The sequence below is a fragment of the Somniosus microcephalus genome, chromosome 2 (genome assembly GCF_052327205.1).
Source record: "Somniosus microcephalus isolate GS21.2 chromosome 2, FLI_Smic_1.0, whole genome shotgun sequence".
In the NCBI taxonomy this organism is placed as follows: Eukaryota; Metazoa; Chordata; class Chondrichthyes; order Squaliformes; family Somniosidae; genus Somniosus; species Somniosus microcephalus.
The window spans coordinates 71,490,859-71,512,633 of record NC_140988.1 but is presented as its reverse complement, the minus strand read 5'-3'; the positions used below and the strand labels follow the sequence as shown (position 1 = coordinate 71,512,633).

The 21,775-nt window shown below is 47.9% G+C and overlaps 1 protein-coding gene across 8 annotated transcripts in view; it reads right to left on the bottom strand.

Moving 5' to 3' along the window:
- The window catches only part of LOC147122761 (tryptophan 2,3-dioxygenase-like), a 150,425-nt gene that overhangs the window by 49,600 nt on the left and 79,050 nt on the right, over positions 1–21,775 (bottom strand). The gene's annotated exons all lie outside the window — the stretch shown is intronic.

Below are 21,775 nucleotides of genomic sequence, written 5' to 3'. Positions count from 1 at the left end.
TGAGGGGGGGAAGAAGGTCAGGAACTTGGGGGGATGTGGAGGGCGGAGAAGGTCAGGAACCTGTTTGGGGGGGGAGGTCAGCAACTCAGGGAGAGAAGGTCAGAAGCTCGGGGGTGGGGTGGGGTGGAGGTCAGGAACTTGTTGTGGGGGAGCACGGTGAGACCAGTGGGGCAGGGGGAAGAACGTGATCCAGGCCAAAAGCAGTGGTGGGGGGGAGATGAAAGCAAGAACATGATCTAGATGGAAAGATGGATCACGTTCTCCCGTCCTCTGTTAGGCCTGGATCATGATATGCAGGTCCCGCGCAGGCCATTCAGGCAGTAATTTGAAATTAACGGGAACATTGATGGCCTCATGGTCCACCAACACCTTGATTTTAAAATTCTCATCCTCATGTTGAAATCCATCCATGGCCTCACCCATTCCTCTCTGAACTCGGCAGTGTGAGCGCTGTGAGTGCTCCTAACCTGGGAGGGTGAGCCCTATCTCTTCTCTGAAAGCAGTAGTGTTAGAAGTGTGAGCTCTGGAACAGGGCTGTCACAATGATTGCTTCACATTACACATTGCAAAGATCTTGATTACTCAGACAGACAGGATCTAATTACACATTCCAGTCAAACTGTTGGGTGTGTCTTGTCCTCCAAGGGGACCAATCAGAAATTTGGGGCTGGATTTTTCCAACCTCGGTGGGTCCGGGGCGGGCGCCGACAGTGGCATGTGGGGACCCCACATCTGTGTCGATCCCGGCCTCCAACAAGATATTCCGATGACGGGCCTTGTTAAGCCTGCCCTGTGAAGTTCCCGGCCAATTAACAGGAAGCGGGTCTGATGATGTGTCATCAGCCGGTTTCCTTAAAGGGGCCATGCCCAAATTGATTTTGACAGTTGTGCTGTCAGTGTTCTACAGCATTGAGGTGCTGCAAACACTGAAAGACACTGCACAGAGGTGCACGGCTGCACCCAGGCTCTCCCATGACTCCCTTCATCTGCTTATGGGGGGAGTCACAGCACGCAGGGTGGTTCTCTTCCCTTCCAATGGGCGAAAGAGACCTCCCCAGGAGACCAAAACAGCTTGGTTGCACATTGCACAGGAGGACATAAGCAGGGATGTCATCAGGAGGCCCAGGCTGCAGTGGCACAAAACTTTCAATGATCTCAGTGGATCACAAAATGTTAGTGCCATGCTACACTCAGCCTCATCCTGCTGTGCCACTCATCACATCCCCATCACTCTGCCTTCCCTACCCTGCTCCTGCACATCTTTACTCACACCAACTTACCTTGCACCTCCACCCATCCCTCTCTATCTACATTATCACTTCCCATCTCACTAGCCACCCCTCACACTCACTCTCATCCTACTGCAAGCATACCAACTAACGACACATAAGGGTAGGCACTTGGCAATGTTTATGTGAAGTTTCTGGTAATGTGCTGTCAAACATTGAAATCTTTATTTTTAACACTTTGCGTTCTTGGACAGATTTGTGTGCACCTTTGAAAGTGTCTTGGTGATTTGCAGTGAATAGTGAGACATAATGTGTGTGTTCCCCCCCCCCCCACCAATGGTGACGAGTGTGAAAGGAATGGCTTGGACATTGTAGGGATGCTTTATGGTGTTGGTGTGGGGTGGTGCCAACCTGGCGCATTATGTGGCAGCCAGGGGATACAGTGTTCAGTGAAGCTAATCTGGACATGGTGAGCCCATCACTGGCATCCCGGGCAGCAATGTGGTCAGGTGCTGATGCCCTCTGTCCTGTGCTGCATCAGTTGATTGTGGAGAAGGTTGATGTTGTTGTTGGTGCTGCTGATGTGCCTGGTGATGCTCGTGTTGGTTCTAAATACAGAAGGCTGAAGCTTCTGAGATTGGAAAGTGACCAGCTGTAAATGGCAGGTTTTAAACCACTTTTGCAGCAGTCACCTATTGAAAGAAATGGGGAGTTGTTCAGAACCCGACATACTTTCCTGGCGTGATCCCCGAGTGACGGGAACCTCATGGAAAATTTGGCAAAATGCTTTGGAACTGGGAAAATGGGGATTTAATTACTTTAAACACCCTCCTAATAAGCACAATTGAATGACCCACCCCTTAGTGCCGTGTCTGCAAAGCGCAGACAGAACCAACACCTGGGAAACTGACAAGGAGGCGGGTTCAGAGCGGGATACCGCACAGTTGTCAATCTTTTTGATTTTGACAGTGGACCCGCCTCCAAACCCGTCCTCTGAGCGCCAGCAAAATTCAGCCCTTGGTCTGGCAAATAGGCACGAATAGGGAAAGGATAGTCAAAAGAAGGCCAGTGTCGGGAGGAGCAGAGAGCGACGGTACAGTGAGTACTTAAACTCACTTTTGTGGGCTTTTTTACAGAGGCTTACCAATCTCACAGACCGGTGGCGGCATTCCGGAGCAACGTCATGATTCAAAAAGTGACGCGGGCAAGAGGAAGCAGCTGATTGGGTAAGTACGGCCAGGTGAGTATTTATACTACTCTATAGTTTGACAGTTAAGGTTAATAGTTTATAAAATTTAGAAGGTCTTAATTTTTGTGGTTATAGTTTCTAAGGTCTCTGTTGTGTATCTGGGAGTGCTAGTAACCAAGGGCCCTTGAGTATATCATTTAACTGTAGTGTAATAAGTGGTATTGATTTGATTTAAATTAATTTAAATTAATTAAAGGGTAAGTCATGGCAGGACAGCTCAGCCCCGTGGCATGCTCCTCCTGTGCTATGTGGGAAATCAGAGAAACTTCCTGTGTCCCTGATGACCATATGTGTAGGAAGTGTATCCAGCTGCAGCTACTGACAGACCACATTGCGGCACTGGAGCTATGAATGGATACATATGGGAGCATTTGCGATGCTGAGGACATCGTGGATAGCACGTTTAGGGAGTTGGTCACACCGTAGGTAAAGGCTGCACAGGCAGGAAGGGAATGGGTGACCACCAGGCAGAGTAGTAGGCGCAGGTAGGTAGTGCAGGGGTCCCCTGTGGCCATCCCCCTCTCAAACAGATATATCACTTCGGATATTGCTGAGCGAGATGGCTTATCGGGGGAAGGCAGCAGCAGCCAACTTCCTGGCACTATGGGTGGTTTTGCTGCACAGGACGGGAGGAAAAAGACTGGGAGAGCTATAGTGATAGGGGATTCTATTGTAAGGTGAATAGATAGACGTTTCTGCGACCGCAAACAAGGCTCCAGGATGGTATATTGCCTCCCTGGTGCAAGGGTCAAGGATGACTTGGGGTGGCTGCAGGGCATTCTGTAGGGGGAGGGTGAACAACCATTTGTCGTGGTGCATATAGACACCAACGTTATAGGTAAAAAATGGGATGAAGTCCTAAAAGCTGAATATAGGGAGTTAGGAGGTAAATTAAAAAATAGGACCTCAAAGGTAGTAATCTCAGGATTGCTACCGGTGCTACGCGCTAGTCAGAGTAGAAATAGATGGATATTTCAGATGAATACGTGGCTAGAAGAATGGTGCAAGGGGGAGGGATTCAAATTCCTGGGACATTGGAACTGGTTCTGGGGAGGTGGGACCAGTACAAACTGGACAGTTTGCACCTAGTCGGGACCAGGACCAATGTCCTAGGGGGAGTGTTTGCGAGTGTTATTGGGGAGGGTATAAATTAAAATGGCAGGGGGTTGGGAACCTGTGCAGGGAGACAGAGGAAAGGGAAGTAAGGATAGAAACAAAAGACAGGAAGGAGAAAAGCAAAAGTGGAAGGCAGAGAAATCAAGCGTGTAAATCAAACAGGGCTACATTAAATAATAATTCTAAAAGGACTGTGGCCTAGAAATTGGGTATAGCCTCGCTTGAGGCGTTAGAACTGGCGAAGCGCTAAGTTTATAGCCAGACGAAAGTTATCGCTGCCTGGCGAGATATTGGTTTGCATCGCCCCCAAAGGGTCTTGAGGCGCTAATTCAGCCGTTGCACGGTGCTCTTAAGGCGCAAAAGTTCAGGCGCTACTCAATATCGATGCGGACGGGCGCAGCGCAGGTGATCTCAATTATGGGAAACCACGAGACCTCCAGGCGCCGGCCGGCTCTTAAAGGGGTGGGTCAGTCAGCCTGAGCTTCAACACCCAATGCCCTGTAGGCCTCAGATTCGGCGCTCGCCCTTGTCTGGCGGTACAAAGTTGTTCAGCATGGAGAAGGTTAGACAGAGAGCAGAGCGCTTCAGCACTGAGGCTCTGGACCACTTGGTGGCTGCAGTTGAGCGCCGTCGAGAGGTCCTGTATCCGGATAATGGCAAGAGGCTGAATCAGAAGGCTTACCGATGATCTTGGAGGGAGGTTGCTGTGAGGGTCAACTCCAGCAGCATGGCGACCAGGGCCCCTGTTCAGTGCAGGAAGAAATTCAATGACCTCACACGGATCATTAGGGTGAGTGATGGTTTAGCAATCTTCTGATTCCCTCCATCTGCAGCTGACTTTGGGCACCCTGCTGCAATGATGCCCCAATGGCCATCTGTCAGCATGCACCCATGGCCCTTTCTGGGCACACACATGGACAGATGTCTCAAGGCCTCATAAAAGGGCTCTTGCACCATGGGGGGCATACGATGATCTCTCAAGGCCTCATGTAAGGGCTCTTGCACCATGGGGGGCATGCGATGATCTCTCAAGGCCTCATGTAAGGGCTCTTGCACCATGGGGGGCATGCGATGATCTCTCAAGGCCTCATGTTACAGAACTTCCCCTTCTTTCCCCTGCAGTCCAAACTGGCCATGATCCGAAAGGAGCAGCGTCGAACCGGTGGCGGACCTCCACAAGTGGTCACTCTGACGGATCTGGAGGAGAGAGTGCACCAGATACTTGGAGGACATCTGTCTGGTCCTGTGACCACTGCATCTGCCGACCCCATTACCGACAGCGAGGGTAAGACTCTCACCTTTTTCACCTGTTGCCTTCCACTTGGTCCCCCCGCCAGCTTGCATCCTCAGTGTGCAGCCATGTCAGAGCCTTGCCGCAATCTGGCATGCCTTTCAGCAAACCTGTCCTTTTGCTAAAGCCACTCTTCCACCTCCCACTTTCAGATGAGCAGCACCAACTTGGGCTCAACGCGCTGAAGCTGCCAGTGCCAGTGCCACCGGAGGCGAGGACCAGGAGGAATCCGGACCAGCCGTTGCAGAATCCGGGGAGCTGACACATCTACAGACTGGGGATAGTAGTCCCCTGGAGGGGAGTGGGGGGGGCTCTGAGGATGAACCAGTTGCCGGACCAAGCGGCATGCAGCAACGCACGGGGGATAGGCAAGATCGGCCACCGTCTCCCTGGAGGGCAAGGCAGGTCGTGATGACTGCTGCACAGAGTGCAGATGAGGTCCGTCGCCTGGCTGAGATGAGCAAACAGGCCCGGGTCAGACACACGGAGCTGATGGCTGCAGTGGAGAAGATGCCTGAGTCAATAGATTAATTGGCTAAGAGTATGTTGGACTTCGGGGCAACAATGGAGAGGACTCTCCAGGGCTTTGGGGCAACAATGGACAGGACTCTGCAGGTGTTCGGGGCATCAATGGACAGGTCTATCCAGGGCTTCGGGGCAACAATGGAAGGACTGTCCATGGCTTTGAGTCGGCTATGGAAAGGACTGTTCAGGGCTTCGGACAATCCCTGGAAAGGTCTGTGCAGGGCTTGTCCGAGGCAGTGGAGCGGTCGGCACCTGGCTTGTCTGAAGCAATGGGAAGAACTGTCCAGGCCTTCTCCGAAGCACTGGCACCTGGCACACAGGTCCTCACTGTTGCCACGCAGTCACTTGCTGGGCTCCTCCACAGCCAGATTGACGCAACGTGATCTCTCACTGTAGCCACCCTCTCTGCATCAGTTAGGATCACCCCGGGCCCTTCCAGTCCCATACAAGGCCAGCAATCAGTGGAGCATGCGATTGTGGCGGTAGAGCCGACCCGCTCCCCTCAGATAGCCAGTGTGTCATCCGACCATGGTGCAGGTGTCCTCTCTCAGCAGGAGACCACTGCACATGCCAGCGCTGGGACGCCTGCATTGCAGCTGCCACCACCTGCAGGCCACACTGCTTCCAGCCATGGTCCCATCAAGCATCCTGCGTCCGCACCCTTCAAGCCCAGAGGTCAGCCAGGCCGTCCCTCAGGGGCTTCTGCGCTTCCAGACAGTCAGCAGGCATCCCCCAACCTTGAGGCCGCCACTGGGGTCCAATTACGTCGGAGCAGCAGGGAGGGAAGGGGCCGGGCGCGAAAGAGAAGTCGTTCTCCCTCAAGGGGCCAGTTGTAGAGTGAGGTGCTGAGATGTTTGTTTGTCCAAATGCAAGGACACCCTCACCTGTTGTTATATTTGCAGAAGGTTTGTTGAGTTTTGCGGCTTTGCCGAACAGTTCACAGTTATTTTGAAAGTTATGGTTTCTGTTGACATTACGTTGTTTAGCTGTAATGAAAGACTTTTGTGCCAATAAACAGAAGTTTCAATGTGGCATGGTGCATGTGACTAGTTTCAGTGATGCTGGCATTCAGAGGCCCTCAAACATCTAAAGTGCGCACGAGTTAAGACTCTCATCATTCCGCCACAGGGGTCTCGACACGAGTCCAGATGAGCCTCTGACGTATGGCCCTTCCACTTTCAGCAGCCCTTCCATCTTCCTCCTCCTCTTCCTCCTCCTCTGCCTCCTCCTCCTCATCATCCTCCTCCTCCTCCTCCTCCGCCTGCTCTTCCTCCTCCTCCTCCTCCTCCTCATCCTCATACTCCTCCTCCACCTGCTCTGCCTCCTCCTCCTCCTCCTCCGCCTCCTCCTCCTCCTCCTCCTCCGCCTGCTCTTCCTCCTCCTCCTCCTCCTCCGCCTCCTCCTCTGCCTGCTCTTCCTCCTCCTCCTCCTCCTCATCCTCATGCTCCTCCTCCTCCGCCTGCTCTGCTGGTCGTTGAGGGACAGCTGGAATTGGCTGCGTGCGTCGAATCGCCAAGTTGTGGAGCATGCAGCAGACGACGACGATGTGTCCCACTTGCTGCGGCGAGTACTGCAGGGATCCCCCCGAATCTTCCAGACATTGGAGACGCTTTTTGACAACACCAATAGTGTGCTGTTTACTGTGCCTGGTCGCCTGATGGCCGCTGCTGATCAGCTCTTCTGCTGGGGTGTCGGCCACACGGAGTGTTGTCATCAGCCATGGCCAGAGAGGATAGCCCTTGTCCCCAGTAAGCCAGCCTCGTCTTCGAGGCAGCCCTCAAAAAGGTTACAAACTGAGGTCAGCCGCAGGATAAAGGCATCGTGGCTGCACCCTGGGAAATGCGCGGTGACTGCCATGATGATTTGGCAGTGGTCACAGACCAGCTGCATGTTGAGGGAGTGCAACCCCTTGCGGTTGCGGAAGTCCTAAGGATGATGGCATGGCGCCCTCAAAGCCAAGTGTGTGCTGTCACTCGCCCCCTGCACTATGGGGAAGTCTGCAATAGAAGCGACACCCTGCGCGCCCTCCGCCTGCTTGTGCAGGGTCCGAGGGAAGGTAATGAATTGACGCCTTCGCCTATAAAGGGCTTCTGTAACTTGCCGGAAGCAACAGTGGACTGCAACCTGAGCGACAGTCGCAATGTCCCCAATGGCTGACTGAAAGGATCCGTTGGCATAAAAATGGAGGCCATCAGTCAGTTTAGCCATCACGGACAGAGAGGTTCTGCACCGTTCACGTGGCTGCAGATCATGACCAAACAGGTGGCACAGATCAGTAACAATGTCCCTCCAGAATTGGAGCCTTCCCAAACACTGCTCCTCCGACATGTCAAGGCTTGTCACCTGCTGCCTAAAGACCTTCGCAGCTTCCCGTCGGATTGGCCAACCTCCATTGGCCCTCCTCCTTCTGGCCAATCCCTGCCCTCTCTCCCGCCTTCCCTCTGCCCCTTCACAGTGTTGGGCGATGAGGCCGTCGCCCTCCAAACAAGCTCTCATTCCGATGCCAGTTGGTCAAAAGGCTTTTAGGTGTAGTGCTGCAAGTGCTTTGGACAGGTTTGAAGGACCCAAGTACTGTAAAGCTACATTCCCAGAACTCCACTCCACATTAGCTTGCCAACTCTCTCTGGCAACGATCGCAATGAGCAGGCCAAGTGGCAGAAGAATCTGCACTAAAGCTGTCCCCTTTAAATAGCGCCCCCCTACTCCGAGAAGGGCCTGTTAGCCCTCCCTCGAACTGTCACTAATAGCGCTGGGCGCTAAGGCTCCGGGCGCCACCCAATATGCGCTCAGGTGCTCCTAGAAGGCGTTGCACACTGAAATGACGTCATGAACTGCTTGCGCTCGCGGGCATGCACAAACACTTAGCGCAGGCGCTAAATGTATAGTCAATATCTGAGTTGTCGCTATCTTCATAGCGCCCGCCCCAACATAGGGCATCACCCCAATTCTAGGTCTCTTTAGGCGCTCAGCGCTGGCGCTACCAACCCAATTTCTAGGCCTAAGAGTGTTAACAAAACAAGCCTGAAGGCTTTGTGTCTTAATGCGAGGAGCATTCGTAATAAGGTGGATGAATTAGCTGCGCAAATAGAGGTAAATGGATATGATGTAATTTGAATTATGGAGGCAAGGCTCCAGGGTGACCAAGGCTGGGAATTCAACATCCAGGGGTATTCAATAGTCAGGAAGGACAGGCAAAAAGGAAAAGGAGGTGAGGTAGCATTGCTGGTTAAAGAGGAGATTAACACAATAGTAAGGAAGGATATTAGCTCTGATGATGTGGAAGCTGTATGGGTAGAGCTGAGAAATACCATGGGGCAGAAAACGTTAGTGGGAGTTGTATACAGACCCCCAAACAGTAATGCTGAGGTTGGGGATGGCATTAAACGGGAAATTAGAAACACGTGCATTAAGGGCACAGCAGTTATCATGGGTGACTTTAATCTACATATAGATTGGACTAACCAAATTAGTAACAATACTGTGGAGGAGGAATTCCTAGAGTGCATGCGGGATGGTTTCCTGGACCAATATGTCGAGGAACCAACTAGAGATCAGGCCATCTTAGACTAGGTATTATGTAATGAGAAAGGATTAATTAGCAATGTTGTTGTGCGAGGCCCCTTGGGGAGGAGCGATCATAATATGTAGGAATTCTTCGTTAATATGGAGAGTGAAGTAGTTGACTCAGAGACTAGGGTCCTGAATTTAAATAAAGGAAACTATGATGGTATGAGACATGAGTTGGCTAGGATGGATTGGGGAATGTTACTTAAAGGGTTGACGGTGGATAGGCAATGGCAAACATTTAAAGATCACATAGATGAACTACAGAATTTGTTCATCCCTGTTTTGCATAAAAATAAAACATAAAGGTGACTCAACCGTGGCTAACAAGGGAAATTAGGGATAGCATAAGATCCAAGGAGAGGACATATAAATTGGCCAGAAAAAGCAGCAAAACTGAGGATTGGGAGCAGTTTAGGATTCAGCAAAGGAGGACAAAGGGATTAATTAAGAGGGGGGAAATAGATTATGAGAGTAAGCTTGCAGGGAACATAAAAACTGACTGTAAAAGCTTCTATAGATATGTGAAGACAAAAAGATTGGTGAAGTCAAGCGTAGGTCCCTTGCAGTCAGAATCTGGGGAATTTATAATGGGGAACAAAGAAATGGCTGAACAATTAAATAAATATTTTGGTTCTGTCTGCACAAAGGAGGACACAAATAGCCTTCCAGAGATTTTGGGGAACATAGGGTCTAATGAGAGGGAGGAATTGACTGAGATCAGTATTTGTAGGGAAACGGTGTTAGGGAAATTGACGGCATTGAAGGCCGATAAATCCCCGGGGCCTGATAATCTACATCCGAGAGTACTTAAGGAAGTGGCCCTAGAAATAGTAGATGCATTGCTGGTCATCTTCCAAAATTCTATAGACTCTGGAATTGATCCCATGGATTGTAGGGTAGCTAATGTTACCCCACTATTTAAAAAAGGTGGTAGAGAGAAAATGGGGAATTATAGACCGGTAAGCCTGACATCGGTAGTGGAGAAAATGCTAGAGTCCATTATAAAAGATGTAATAGCAGAGCACTTGGAAAACAGTGACAGGATCGGACAAAGTCAACATGGATTTACAAAAGGTAAATCATGCTTGACTAATCTACTGGCATTTTTTGAGGATGTAACTGGTAGAATTGATAAGGGAGAACCAGTGGATGTGGTGTATTTGGACTTTCAGAAGGCTTTCGATAAGGTCCTGCATGAGAGATTGGCGTGCAAAGTTAATGCACATGGGATTGCGGGTAAGGTACTGACTTGGATAGAGAACTGGTTGGCAGACAGGAAGCAAAGAGTTGGAATAAACGGGTCCTTTTCCAAGTGGCAGGCAGTGACTAGTGGGGTACCGCAGGGATCGGTGCTAGGACCCCAGCTATTCACAATATATATTAATGATCTAGACGAGGGAACTAGATGTAATATCTCCAAGTTTGCAGACGACACAAAGCTGGGTGGGCCTGTGTGCTGTGAGGAAGATGCAGAGAAACTCCAGTACGATTTGGACAGGTTGGGTGATTGGGCAGATGCATGGCAAATGCAGTATAATGTGGATAAATGCGAAGTTAACCACTTCGGTGGCAAAAACTGGAAGACAGATTATTATCTGAATGGTAATAGATTGGGAAAAGGGGAAGTGCAACGAGATCTGGGTGTCCTTGTGCACCAGTCGCTGAAGGTAAGCATGCAGGTGCAGCAGGCGGTTAAGAAGGCAAATGGTATGTTGGCCTTCATAGTGAGAGGATTCGAGTACAGGAGAAAGGATGTCTTGCTGCAGTTGTACAGGGCCTTGGTGAGACCACACCTTGAGTATTGTGTGCAGTTTTGGTCGCCTTATCTGAGGAAGGATGTTCTTGCCATGGAGGAAGTGCAGTGAAGATCCACCAGACTGATACCTGGGATGGCAGGAATGACGTATGAAGAGAGATTGGGTCGATTAGGCTTATATTCACTAGAGTTTAGAAGAATGAGAGGGGATCTCATTGCAACTTATACAATTCTAACAGGACTAGACAGACTAGATGCAAGAAGGATTTTCCCGATGGCAGGGAGTCCAAAACCAGGGGTCACAGTCTAAGGATAAGGGGTAAGCCATTCAGGACTGAGATGAGGATGAATTTCTTCACCCAGAGAGTGGTGAACCTCTGGAATTCTCTACCACAGAAGGCAGTTGAGGCCAGCTTATTAAATATATTCAAGAAGGAGTTAGATATATTTCTTAAGGCTAAAGGGATCAAGGGATATGGGTACTGAATTTGGATGATCAGCCATGATCTCATTAAATGGCAGAACAGGCTTGAGGGACCGAATGGCCTACTCCTGCTCCTATCTTCTATGTTTCTATGTTTCTAAGGGAGGGCCTGATTAGGGACCAAAACATAGATCTTCTTATGGAGGTAGAGGGCATGGCTAAGGTACTAAATGAATACTTTTCATCTGTCTTCACTAAAGAAGAGGATGCTGCCAATGTTACAATATAGGAAGTAGTAGAGAAATTGGATAGGATAAAAATAGATAAAGGGGAGATACTAAAACAGTTGGCAGCACTCAAAGTAGAAACGTCATCTGGTCCAGATGGGTTGCATCCTAGGTTGCTGAGGGAAGTAAGGGTGGAATTAGCAAAGGCTCTGGCCACAATCTTTCAATCGTCTTTAGATATGGGAGTGGTGCAAGAGGACTGGAGAACTGCAAATGTTACACTCCTGCTCATAAAAGGGGAGAGGGATAAACCCAGTAACTACAGGCCTGTCAGCCTAACATCGGTGGTGGGGAAACTTCTAGAGATCGTAAATCGGGACAAAATGTTTCGAAAAAAGGGTTAATAAATGATCGTCAGCACGGATTTGTTAAAGGCAAACCATGTCTGACAAAGTTGATTAAATTCTTTGATGATGTAATGGAGAGGGTTGATAAGGGTAGTGTGGTTGATGCTGTGTATGATCTGGAATGCACTGCCTGTAAGGGTAGTGGAAGCAGATTCAATAGTAACTTTCAAAAGGAAATTGGATAGATACTTGAATGGGAAAAACTGCAGGGCTAAGAGCAGGGCAGTGGGACTAATTGGTTAGCTCTTTGAAAGAGCCGGCACAGGTACAATAGGCAGAATGGCTTCCTTCTGTGCTATATGATTCTATGACACAAGACTGGGCCCACTTGTGCCCCTTCAACAGGCAGTGTGTTCTCCTTTCACCCTGTGTACCAAGCCGCGACTCTTCTGCCGGGCTGGGACACTGGAAGCCCCAAGCAGAAGTCCACCAGAAGGGCCAATAGATTTTCAGGGCCTCAGTTTCTGATTGACTGTGTAGCTGCAGAATGCTGTAGAAGCTCATCATTAATGATGTTAACAAACAGAAATCAGTTTCTTCCCACCTCTCGTTGATTTTTCTTAATTTATTTTTGCAGGTGAAGGAATCCTCAGAGCAAAGCTCAAAATGAACAAATAACTGTTCTGCTAACATTACACCACATTTTACTTAAGTTTTCATTTCACTAAAATTAGCCATTACAGGAAAGCATGGCCCTAAGTTGGTGCCAGGATTCTACATAGCTAAAACTAGTGATTAGCTATCCATTTTAAACTTGATTTGACTTTTGCTGGTAAAGGGTTACAATGCATGCAGACACAGATGAAATGCTGGAGTACAGTTCAGAGTTAATAATCTGCTCAATTTAGAGAAGTGACAGAGAACATGTCATAATACCTGAAGTCAAAGGTTGAGAATATTCATATATATTCAAGGTCACTCCTGTAGTGAACGATCAATGATTAACCCATGGTAAACTGAAATGCTACCAATATTTGGTCTGTTCTAACATTGAGCTGGGCTACATTTTAAACATTCTGAAATACTTCTGTCCATTTTCATAAATATTCACATGCTGTGCTTCATGAAAACTACTGAATAATAGCTCTTACTGCATTGTCTGCAGATGCCATCCATTGATGACTTTTGACCGCGGTCATTCATTAATGGGTAGCAATGAAGTGATGGGTCTGCAGCCAACTCCATTAAGGATTTTGGTCACAAGAAAAATTGAACTCACGGATCTTTGCAATTCGGGAAAAGTGACTCTTTCTGGTTTCTATCTCATGTCAAGTGTTTAAATGTTAATGTACCACAGGGGTGGTTCCACGATCCGATGCTCTCACAGAGAGTGGTGATCACAGGGAGTGCATCTCAGGAATTCACAGGAGCACTGCCGTGACTCGCTGTCCATTATAATTAAGTATACAAAAAAATCATTAGCTGCGTTTCTGCGATTTCCTGAAATGCACTCCCTGTGTACACTGCTCTCCATTGGAAACATCAGATCATGGAATCACTTCTAATACTTTCTTAGGAATTTGCTTTCCAAAACTGAGATTTCTGTTTCGAGGCAAAGTGATCAATTTGAACTGTAATACATCACCACCTTTAACACAGCTACTGTTAAAGAGTTTCAAATAGGCAATTTTGGTGTTACAGACTGAATATTAGAAGATCTATAAAATGATCTCTGTTGCACGGATTGTGATAGACTTGCATGTTTGTTTATATAATGATAATACCATTGACATTACGGCTTAAGTTGTTCTATGCAAGAACAGTAACAGCATTTCAAAAAAGTAATTCATTAGGTGAAGTGCTTTGAGACATTAATTTTAAAGACATTATATTATTTATTATAAACTGTTATATTATGTTGAATTTAGTCTTTTACTTCTCCAAGAATATATTACAGGCTCATTTAAAAATACTTATAGCAAAGATAGCACTGCCTGTCCAATCAGTTTATGAAGGGATTTACTACTGAAATGTCCCTCTCAGTTTAGCACTCTCAGCTATAACACTACTGCTGGTTAGATCCTAATTGTTTACTGACCTTCTGTTGTGAATATTTGCTGAAAGATCAAAGGACCAGAAATTCAATCAGTAATCACATGATCAGATCCTAGACAAGTTTTGTTGTAGCTCCTGCAGCATTGAGAGTTTCCCCCTCAGAAGTAAACTCAGAGAGGTAGTATAGTGTAAAGAAATAAAGAAAAAAGTATGGCCCCAAAAACTCCTGTAATCACTGGACAGATCAGACCCTACTCCCTAATCCTAATTTATGTCCTTCTCAATTATTAAAAGAGAGAAAGACTTGCATTTTTATAGCGCTTTTCACGACCACCGGACGTCTCAAAGCGCTTTACAGCCAATGAAGTACTTTTGAAGTGGAGTCACTGTTGTAATGTGGGAAATGCGGCAGCCCATTTGCGCACAGCAAGGTCCCACAAACAGCAATGTGATAATGACCAGATAATCTATTTTTGTTATGTTGGTTGAGGGATAAATATTGTCCAGGACACTGGGGATAACTCCCCTACTCTTCTTCGAAATAGTGCCATGGGATCTTTTACGTCCACCTGAGAGAGCAGACAGAGCCTTGGTTTACCGTCTCATCCGAAAGACAGCACCTCCGACAGTGCAGCAATCCCTCAGCACTGCACTGGAGTGTCAGCCTAGCTTTATGTGCTCAAGTCCCTGGAGTGGGACTTGAATCTTCTGACTCAGAGGCGAGTGTGCTACCCACTGAGCCACTGGATAGGGTAATCTGCAGGGATGAGATGGGTTGAGTACATCTACACCAGTAGTTATTCGCCATGACTTCAGCCTAGAAAATTGGAGTAGCAACATGCCTCTCCAAGGGTGGGAAAGGAGACCTGGGAAGGGCCCAAGGAAGTATTTATAAATTCTTCGATTACCAATGGAGCCAGGAGGGAATTTTTAGCTGGCGAGAGATGGAGCCTCACAGAACTCATACCAGCTATGAGCGCACAGACTGAAATTCTTGGAACAACCTGGTTACTCGCTAGGCACCACCCCCTGACGTGGACGATGTGGTTGGAAGATCCACCTCACTGGAAAATGGTTCTCCTGAAAATACAAGGCAAAATCGCAGTGGAACCGTGTTCCATCCAAAGTTCTTGGTTCCCTCGGGGCAGAAATCTCCTTTTCTGGTTTCCCTGACTCCAGGAATTTCAGAGCCTAAGAAACCTTTCCTACTGTCAAACCAAACCTCTATTCAGTCAAAGAAAATATTAAACATGCCTTTAACCCAGATTAGGTTTGCTAGAAATTGAAGGTGGGGATATTTTGTAAGGAATAAGCCACTGTCAGTCAAACTATAATACAACTTTAATTTATTCATTCATGGGATGTGGGCATCGGTGGCTAAACCTGCATTTATTGCCCATCCCTAATTGCCCTTGAGAAGGTGGTGGTGAGCCACCTTCTTGAACCGCTGCAATCCATGAGGTAAAGGTACTCCCACAGTGCTGTTAGAGAGGGAGTTACAGTATTTTGATCCATCGACGATGAAGGAAAGGCAATATATTTCCAAGTCAGGATGGTGTGTGATTTGGAGGGGAACGTGGAGGTGCTGGTGTTCCCATACGCCTGCTGCCCTTGTCCTTCAAGGTGGCAGAGGTCGCGGGTTTGGGAGGTGCTGTCGAAGAAGCCTTGGCGAGTTGCTGTAGTTCATCTTGTAGATGATACACACTGCAGCCACGGAGCACATGTGGTGGAGGGAGTGAATGTTTAAGAACATAAGAAATAGGAGCAGGAGTAGGCCAATCGGCCCCTCGAGCCTGCTCCGCCATTCAATAAGATCATGGCTGATCTGATCCTAACTGCCAATCCACTATCACAGAACCATCCCCTGAATCTAACAGAATTAGACACACGAAATAGGAGCAGGATCAGGCTACATGGCACCTGGGCCTGCTCCGCTACCCACAGGGCCATGACCGATCCGAACCTAGACTCATGTCCAAATTCCTGCCCGCTCCCCATAACCCTTAATTCCCTTTACTTCTAGGAAACTGTCTATTTCTGTTTTAAATTTATGTAATGATGTAGCTTCTACAGCTTTTTGGGGCAGCATATTCCATGGACCTACCACCCTCTGAGTGAAGTAGTTCCTCCTCATCTCAGTTTTGAAAGAGCAGCCCCTTATTCTAAGACTATGCCCCCTAGTTCTAGTTTCACCCATCATCGGGAACATCCTCCCCGCATCCACCCGATCCAACCCCTTCACAATCTTATATGTTTCAATAAGATCGCCTCTCATTCTTCTGAACTCCAATGAGTAGAGTCCCAATCTACTCAACCTCTCCTCATATGTCCATCCACTCATCCCCGGGATTAACCGAGTGAACCTTCTTTGTACTGACTCGAGAGCAAGTATGTCCTTTCTTAAGTATGGACACCAAAACTGTACGCAGTATTCCAGGTGCGGTCTCACCAATACCTTGTACAACTGGATGGGGTGCCGATCAAGTGGGCTGCTTTGTCCTGGATGGTGTCGTGCTTCTTGAGTGTTGTTGGAGCTGCACTCATCCAGGCAAGTGGAGAATATTCCATCACACTCCTTACTTGTGCCTTGTAGATGGTGGAAAGGCTTTGGGGAGTCAGGAGCAATGTTCCCTTTAACGGCAGCGCTCTAGGGGTCCCACGCAGCTGGTGAGCCGGCTTTGACATTGAATGAGATGTGCATGCACCAACTTTTGAATGGGCCCTGCAATCCGTTAATGGGGCCGTGCGGCCCCCCCAAAAATACAGGGAACATTTGTCAGGAGGTGAGTCACACAACACTGAATACCCAGCCTCTGACCTGCTCTTGTAGCCACAGTATTTATGTGGCTAGTCCAGTTAAGTTTCTGGTCAATGGTGACCCCCAGGGTGTTGATGGTGGGGGATTCGGCGATGGAAATCCCGTTGAATGTCAAGGGGCGGTGTTTAGACTGTCTCTTGTTGGAGATAGTCATTGGCTGGTACTTGTGTGGTGCGAATATTACTTGCCACTTATCAGCCCAAGCGTGAATGTCGTTCAGGTCTTGCTGCATTTGGGCACGGACTGCTTCATTTTCTGAAGAGTTGCGAATGGAATTGAACACTGTGCAATTATCAGCGAACATCCCCACTTCTGATCTTACTTTGGAGGGTAGATCATTGATAATGCAGCTGAAAATGGTTGGGCCTAGGACACTTCCCTGAGGAACTCCTGCAGCGATGTCCTGGGGCTAAGATGATTGACCTCCAAAAACTACAACCATCATCCTTTGTGCTAGGTATGACTCCAGATAATGGAGAGTTTTCCATCTGATTCCCATTGACTTAAATTTTACTAGGGCTCATTGATGCCACACTTGGTCAAATGCTGCCTTGATGTCATGGCAGTCATTCTCAACTCCCTCTAGAATTCAGCTCTTTTGTCCATGTTTGGACCAAGGCTGTAATGAGAAGTTACTTCAGATGTTTTGTTTATTAATGAACCTGTTTGAAATGGTGATTGGCTCACATAGTCCCTAGGGCCCAGGTAAGGTTTATGAGGAAATGCATATATTCTGGGCAGGGTATTCTACCCCTCTCCACCACAATTTTTTAAAGGAATCTCACCCCAGTTAATTTCATGCTCAAAATCCTTTAGTTTTGCCAGCAGAACCAAAGCTAAATTAAGTAAACTTTTCTCCAAGTATTTGGGGAAAAATTGCTTTAGTCTTTGTATATGACAGACTCTTAAAAATGTTTATAAGTACTTCTTCTTCTTCTTAGACAATCCCTCGGAACCGAGCATGACTTGCTTCCACATTAAAAAATGAGTTCTCAGGTGACTGATGAGTCCAATGCAGGACCTACTGTCTCTGTCACAGGTGGGGCAGATGGTGGTTGAAGGGGTGGGTGGGTGGGGTGCTTGGGTTAACGTGCGCTCCTTGCGCAGCTTGCGCTTGGCTTCCACTTGCTCCCGGCGAAGAGACTCAAGGCGTTCAGCGCCTTCTCAGGTGCTTCTCCTCCAGTTTGTGCCGTCTTGGGTCAGGGGTTCCCAGGTGCCAGTGGGGATGTTGCACTTTTTCAAGGAGGCTTTGAGGGTGCCCTTGAAGCGTTTCCTCTGCCCACCTGGGGCTCTCTTGCTGTGCCGGAGCTCCGAGTAGAGCGCTTGTTTTGGGAGTCTCATTTCGGGCATGTGGACGATGTGATCCGGCCATCGGAGCTGGCGAGCGTGGTCAAAGCTTCGATGCTGGGACATATAACATACAATAACCAGAGCAGTTTTTCCCCAAACAATACATTGGAGATGAAAGGGAAACCACCTACAGACTTAGTCTACTTTAATATATAAAAGGAAATTAAAGTTTATCCCAGTATGCTTTGCATGTACAACTTAACAGGAAATGATCCCCAATCTGGTTCAGCTTCACATGCTTTCATTAAGCAGCAGTCTTGTTTACAGCAACAACAACTTGCATTTAGATAGTATCTCTAACACAGTAAAACATCCTAAGATGCTTCACTGCAGTATCATCAGACAAAAATTTACACTGAGTCAACTAAAAGCTTGGTCAAAGAGGTAGGCTTTTAGAAGCATCTTAGAGGGGAAAGGTGTAGAGAAGCAGGAACAATTAGGGAGGGAAATCCAAAGTTTAGGGCCCAGATGTCTAAAGGCACAGCCTCAAATGGTGGGGGATACACAAGAGGCCAGAGTTGGGAGGAAAACATATTTTGCAATGTTGCATTATGCAACTCTTACAGCTGGCTCCAAAGTAACTGCTTTGCTGAAAATCTCTGTTTTAGCTGCAAGCATAATCCTGACCTCCCAATCTTCTTCTTTCGTACGGTAGTAGCAAAGCAAATCAAATGTCAATATCTAAGTCAGATGTCCAGGCCAAAGCTTCCAGTGTAACACCGTGGCTATCTTGTAGGCTGCCTGCAAATTTCCTCTGAGAGCAGTGCTCAATGATGTGCTCCAGGGTCTGATTAGGAGCTCCACAGGTGCATGATGGGGATGCTTTAATCTTCCATCTATGGAGAAGGTGGCGGCATCTATCATGAGCAGTTCTGAGGCAGTTGATGGTTGTCCACTGTTTGCGAGGAAGGTATGATCCTTCAGGTTGTACTGTGGGGTCCTCTATAAGGAATCCATTTCGTATGTCAGCTCATCCAAGCATTTTGCCATCGGCCCGGATCAGCTGTCTTTGCTGGTGTAGCGGTTGCATTCTCTGGAGACTGCATATTCGCGGCGTAGGTGTGTGGTGGTGCGATGTTTACAAGCACGGGCAGCCAAGGTGTTGGTTTCGATAAAAGCATACCGGTGATAATGCTCATAGTAGAATTCAGCTGGACAGCAACGGATTTGATATGCGGACTCGATAGCCATGCCGGAGAGCAGTACTCCGCTGTAGAGTACACCATTGTGAGTGCTGCTGTACGGAGGATTTGAGCGTCTGCTCCCCATGTGGATCCAGCAAGTTTCTGGATCAAGTTGACCCTACTCTTTAGTTTCTTTCTCCCAGTGACTCACCACATAAACTCTCACTCCCATTGTTGTTCTAATCTTTCCCTCTCAGGCCTATCATACAGTTCCAAAACAGCTCATCAAGAACGTCAACCTCAATGGGGGGTCATTTTCACTTTTTTGCAACCTAGTCTGGCAGAGCACATCTTCTGGCCTTTATAGAAACCGCCTGATTTTTGTTCCAATGAATCAGGCAGTTCTACAATGGGCGGGCAATCCACTCCACCAGGTTATTGTCTAGACGGGAAGGTTAAATATTAACCCCAGTATCTCATCTTCCTCTGCATGCCTCCATTTTCCAAACTTAGATGCAATTCCCCATTTCCTTGCTGGTTTCTCCTATGCAGTTCTGCCACATTCAGTCGTGAATGGTGGTGGACCATTAAATAACTAATGGGAGGAGGAGGCTCCTTGAACACCCCTCCATGCTCAATGAAGGCAAAGCCCAACATGTGAGTGCAAAGGACAAGGCTGAAGCGTTTGCAACTATCTTCAGCCAGAAATGCTGAGTGGAAGATCCATATCGGCCTCCTCCTGAGGTCCCCATCATCACAGAAGCCAGTCTTCAGCCAATTCGATTCACTCCACATGATATAAAGAAACGGCTGAGTGCACTGGATGCAGTAAAGGCTGTGGGCCCCGACAACATCACGGCTGTTGTGCTGAAGACTTGTGCTCCAGAACTAGCCACATCTCTAGCCAAGCTGTTCCAGTACAGCTATAACACTGGCATCTACCCGACAATGTGGAAAATTGCCCATGTATGTCCTGTCCACAAAAAGCAGGACAAATCCAATCCGGCCAATTACTGACATCGGTCTACTCTCAATCATCAGCAAAGTGATGGAAGGTGTCATCGAAAGTGCTATCAAGCGGCACTTACTCACCAATAACCTGTTCACCAATTCTCAGTTTGGGTTCTGCCAGGGCCACTTGGATCCAGGCCTCTTTGCAGCCTTGGTGCAAACATGGAAAATGGAGCTAAATTCCAGAGGTGAGGTGAGAGTGACTGCCCTTGACATCAAAGCAGCATTTGATGGAGTGTGGCATCAAGGAGCCCTAGTAAAATTGAAGTCAATAGGAATCAGAGGGAAAATTCTCCACTGGCAGGAGTCATACCTAGCACAAAGGAAGATGATTGTGCTTGTTGGAGGCCAATCATCTCAGCCCCAGGTCATCACTGCAGGAGTTCCTCAGGGATGTGTCCTAGGCCCAAACATCTTCAGCTGCTTCATCAATGACCACCACTAAAGACGGAGGAAGCCCGAGAGGAGTATAAAAAGTGCAGGGGCATACTTAAAAGAGAAATTAGGAGGGCAAGGAGGGGCCATGAAATAACACTGGCGAGCAAAATAAAGGAAAATCCTAAGATGTTTTATAAGTATATTAAGGGCAAGAGGATAACCAGGGAAAGGGTTGGGCCCATTAGGGACCAAAGTGGCAATCTGTGTGTAGAGACAGATGATGTAGGCGGGGTTTTAAATGAATTTTTTGCATCTGTGTTCACTATGGAGAAAGACGATGTAGACATAGAAATCGGGCAAGGGGACTGTGACATACTTGAACATATTAGCATCGAGAGGGAGGAGGTACTAGCGGTTTTAGCAGGCCAAAAAGTGGATAAATCCCCAGGCCCGGACGAGATGTATCCCAGGCTGTTGTATGAGGCAAAGGAGGAGATTGCAGGGGCTCTGACACAAATTTTCAGAACCTCTCTGGCCACAGGGGATGTACCAGAGGACTGGAGAACAGCTAACGTAGTACCATTATTCAAGAAGGGTAGCAGGGATAAACCAGGGAATTACAGGCCAGTGAGCCTAACATCTGTGGTGGGGAAATTATTGGAAAAAATTCTGAGGGACAAAATTAGTCACCACTTGGAGAGGCAAGGATTAATCGGGGATAGTCAGCATGGCTTTGTCAAGGGTAAATCATGTCTGACCAATCTGATTGAATTTTTCGAGGGGGTGACTAGGTGTGTGGATGAGGGAAATGCTGTGGATGTGGTTTACATGGACTTCAGTAAAGCTTTTGACAAAGTCCCGCATAGGAGACTGGTCAAGAAGGTAAGAGCCCATGGGATCCAGGGTGCCTTGGCGCGTTGGATCCTAAACTGGCTGAGTGGCAGGAGGCAGAGGGTGATGGTTGAAGGTTGCTTTTGTGACTGGAAGCCTGTGTCCAGTGGGGTACCTCGGGGATCGGTGCTAGGTCCCTTGCTGTTTGTGATCTACATAAATGATTTGGATGAGAATGTAAAAGGTATGATCAGTAAGTTCGCAGATGACACGAAAATTGGTGGGGTGGTAAATTGCGAGGAGGAAAGCCTCAGGCTACAGGACGATATAAACGGGTTGGTCAGATGGGCGGAAAAGTGGCAAATGGAATTTAACCCTGAAAAGTGTGAGGTGATGCATTTTGGACGGACAAATAAGGCAAGGGAATACACAATGAGTGGTAGGACCCTAGGAAGTACAGAGGGTCAGAGGGACCTT